Source organism: Episyrphus balteatus, chromosome 2 (assembly GCF_945859705.1).
Source record: "Episyrphus balteatus chromosome 2, idEpiBalt1.1, whole genome shotgun sequence".
In the NCBI taxonomy this organism is placed as follows: Eukaryota; Metazoa; Arthropoda; class Insecta; order Diptera; family Syrphidae; genus Episyrphus; species Episyrphus balteatus.
In genome coordinates, this window is record NC_079135.1 from 113,919,185 (window position 1) to 113,923,950 (window position 4,766).

Genomic DNA, 4,766 nt, shown 5'->3' on the forward strand with positions numbered 1-4,766 from the left:
ATGTTCTTTTATCTTTAAGTTGAACGTTAAAAGCATGACGTATTTTTTAAACGAACAAAATAATAGTGTTTTTAAAATTGTTCATGACAAATTTACATAACGGATGAACGATGAACAAAATCTATAGAATTTAGTTTAACTAAAAAAGAGTGTTTTTTACGCTTGTAATTATACACATATTTATCATACAAACCACAGTAATTAATTGAAACCAGCTAAATACGTCATGGATTTTAATTAGAGACTCAATTATAGCTGATATATTTTGTATATTGTTGGTTATTAATTTTGTATTAAAAATAATAATAATTAAAAATACTTAATTATAAGTTTGTATAAATTAATTTGAAAATGTTTTAAAATATTTTAAGATATCAAGTTATTGATATACCAGCCTTGTAAAAGTTGTAAAAGAGTTATTTCGATTGAATAAGGTGAAAAAAAGTCAACAAAAATATTTAATTAGGTACATTAAATTTTTTTTTTTGTAGATATTCGTTATGGTTGACGAATTGTCTTGTATTTGAATACCTTAAAATATTACTATAAGATATACTTTTCAAATGAACCTAAAAAATTGCGACTTTTGTGAGTTTTGTATAAATTAAAAAAAACTATATGGGAGTGAAAGACAATCTTCCAGCGGTATGAGCATTTTCGTCTTGAATTGACTTGCCACACAAAAAAATTGAGCAACAAATAAAGGTACTTTAGTTTTTTTTTTAAACTAGAAGCTTATTCCTATTTGTAAAATTAAAATCGATTAAAAAAATTAAAATTTTTGTACATTGAAAAAATTGTATAATATCAAATATGTGTACTAAATTATAAAATGAAACAAATTACTTCTTATACTCGTACAATTGTGGTTTTATTTTTTTTTCATCATCAGTTAAAGATGAAAAGTAATCTTTTCGAAAACGTTTGTAAAAATAAAAACAACAATTGTACGAGGATAAGAAGTAATTTGTTTCATTTTATAATCATAAAACTCGTACAGAAATTCCAACTATATTTCTATACGAATTACTTAATAATGTGTATTAAAGTTTATAAAAAAAATTATAAAGCATTTTATTGTCAAATAAGCTTTTACTACTTATTCTGAGGACCCTTCATTCAATTTACTTGGTTTAAATTTTACAGCTTGAAATAAACATTTTGTTTTTTTTTTTTAATGTATATTTTCATATTGTAGGTGTTGCCGCTGTGTTACAATATTGTTTCAGTGAAGAGTTACAAAGAGTTACGCGAGAGGAGACAATACCACGTATTGAATACAATTATTGGAAAGAACTGATATGTTAAATTTGGTTCATATTTTTTTTTTGGTTTATAATACTGTTTCAGTTTAGCAATTTTTCGACTTACTAAACAATAAGCCAACACAATACATATACATACATCAAAGAATTTTAAAGCCATTTTAAATAAAATACATAACTTTAGAAGAACAAAATGTGCGTTAATTTTGAGCAGGAGTGTATAAAAATAACCAATATGAAAATAGATTCCACAATATCTGTCATCCAGTTTCGAATTATTTGAAATTTTTTGTTTGTACATCAGTGTTTGAGATGAATATGAACACATTTCTTTGTTGTTCTGAAAATTATTTGAAAGTAGAAAGAAAGTAGAAACACCCAACTAACAATTTCTCTACTATAATGATTCTAAGAAGCTTCTCGTCACTATTAATTTCACACCTGTATAAGACTCATAAGGATAAAAAAAGGTGACCATTTTTCATTCCTATTAAACCACAAAGAAGTACAATGTAAGACTCCGTCAAATATTCTTATCAAAAACCGAAAGTGGTATTCGCTTCTATAAGGCTACATCAGAATTCTTATAGTGCTATTCAATACGATAAACGTGGAAGGAGAAATAAAAAGAAATAAAATGAAACGAATTTGTGTTGCATTTATATTGACTTTTATTTTAATGTTAACTCCTTTTTATAAACCAAGTTTATCCGAGGAGCTAGACTGGTAATATTAATTTAAAAGAGAAATACTTTAAATTTTACACCAATTTTAACTGTTTTTATTACATTTTTCAACTATTTAAGACAAAAAAAATTATTACAATTTGAGAATTGATATAATTTCTAAACGGTGCATGATACAAGAAAACTTTGTAGGACTTTTTTGTAAAATAGCCTTAGCTAAAATTTTCCAGAGCATAATTGTTGTCTAGAACCTACCGTTTTTAAAATAAAAAATGTTGTGACCTTTGACCCCTTATAGTGGGACTAGCGGATAGAGCAAACTTTAGGACTTTTTACATATTGTAAACCACCCTAACACCAAGTTTTATACCAAATACATCCGACTGTTACAAATTTTTTCCTAGAAAAAATCTATTTTTCCTGAGGTGCGTTTTTTTTCTAACAAAAGTTAAGGACTTTGCACATGAGAGCGACCAACGAATGAACGAATGGACGAACAAACGAGATTTAACACATTTCTACGACTCAATTTCAAACAAAAAATGATTCAAATTATAAGAAACCAATTGATACTAATGTTAGAATACTAAAATTTGCATTTTGTTTGCTAAAATAAGAAAAATTTGTAAAAACAATTTGGTAGTTACGAATTGCAGTTTGGTTGCTACGAATTGTCAAACTCTATTCGCGTTCCACATACCATCCACACTACAACGAATAAATTGTTCGCGCGCGACTTAACCTCAAAATTACTCTTGTTTTTGTTTTCTATTATACAATTCGTCGCTGTCTGCGAATTGAAATATTAACTCATGTGAAAGATATGTCAAAATATGCGACCATCCACAGTTCGCAGTTCGTAGTTCGTAGCTCATGTGCAAAGTCCTTTAACTATTGTTAACTATCGTTAACTTTTGTCGTTTTTAAACTACAAAATAGTTACGATTTGTAACTATTTGACAGATGAACATCGTTCCTAAACTCGTTTTGAAGTGTCAAATAGTTACAAATCGTAACTATTTCCAACTCACCTCCATGATGTGAGTTGAAAATTCAAAGTGGTTATTTTGTTTACAAAACCAACTCAAAGATTTTTTTTTCTTTGAAAATAAGAGGAAATAAAATGCACGACTGGGTCGCACGAACTTGCTCTTGGAGTTAAAGTTGCTTACATTTTTAAGACTTTTTATATAGAAATTTGGAAAAAAAAAATAAAATTCGTTTAAAAAAAAAATTAAATAAAATCTGAAATTAAATTGCCCTCCAAAACAAGTATGCAGTTTTGATTGATATATTAACGTGCATTTTTAGAAAAAAATTTTCAAAATCGTTAGAGCCGTTTTTTAAAAAAACAATTTTTTATAAATAATTTTTTGGAAAAAAAGTTTTAAAATAAAATTGTAATGCCATTTTCTAGACATCACTAATCAACATCTAAAAACAAAATTTCAAAAAAATTCAATGTCCCGTTTTCGAAAATTTGATTTTTCAAAAAAAAATTTTCAAATTTTTTTTTAAAATCCAAAAATTATTTTTTTGGAAATTTAATTTTTGGTTTATATTTAAATTATATAAATGCTTCTTCACAAAAAGTTTCGTTGAAATCGAATAAGAAGTTTCGGAGATATTCGAATTTGAAAAAAACGGTTCTATGGCAGGTACCGTTAATAACGATTTTCGAAAAAAAAAATTTTCATTGAAATATAGACCTCAGCTTAAAACTAATATTTGAATTTTTTAAACAAAATCGTTGGAGCCGTTTTTGAGATATTTCAATTTTACTAAAATCGGTATATGACAAGTACCGTTATTTTTGGTCCAAAAAAATTAATTCCAAAAACCCCTCTGGAGAGTCGCCAAATAACGCTACATACCAAGTTTGACATTAATCGGTCCATCCGTTTAGGCTGTAGCTCCTTATACAGACAGACAGACAGACAGACAGACAGACAGACGGACTTCCGGGACCCACTTTTTTGGCATTGTCTACCATCGTAATGTCATGGAAAAATGTTATCTCAACTTTTTTTTTTTGTACGAATGCATAACTTGATATATAGTACCTATATCGCAAGTAAAAATGAAATTAAAAAAAGAGTTTTGTATTTATTTGATGCGAGAGAATTTATTTTGAATAAAAAACATGATTTCTTGTTATAATAATGGAAATAAAAATATTCTCAAAAAAAAAAAAAAAAATTGCTGGTGGTTTGACATTTTAACAATATCTCACAATACCTAAATAGTTCCTAAATGATTTGTAAAAAACCCAACACTGGGCTATTTGTTTGGAGACTTTTTCCATTGTCAATATGCTTCGAAATGTACCTTTTGGCCACAGTACACATACTCTGTGCCTTTCGGCTGACAGCCAAAATTGAATCCAAAGAAAGAGACAGTTTTTTTGTTTATTTTTTTTATTTTACAAAAAATAAAAACCTAAAGCTGCTTATAAAACTGCCTTGCAATTAAAGGCTTGGCCACACCGGAGGGTATGCGGTGTAGGTACGGGTAGCGGTAACGATATTTGTATGAAAAAAATTCCACATCTGAACGTTGATATGTCAGTTTGGAATTTTTTTCATACAAGTACCGTTACCTCTACCCGTACCGCTACCGCATACCCTCCGGTGCGGTGTGGCCAAGCCTTAAGAGAAAAATCAAAAGAAAAAAACCAAATAAAAAATTTAGTTTTTTTTTTTTTTAACCAATACACAATTACAATCCACACCATTTGTTTCCCCCTTAATACGAAACTTGGCACAAACTCAGCTGATATCTCTCATCGAAAAAGCAAAAACCAAAAAAATCAGTT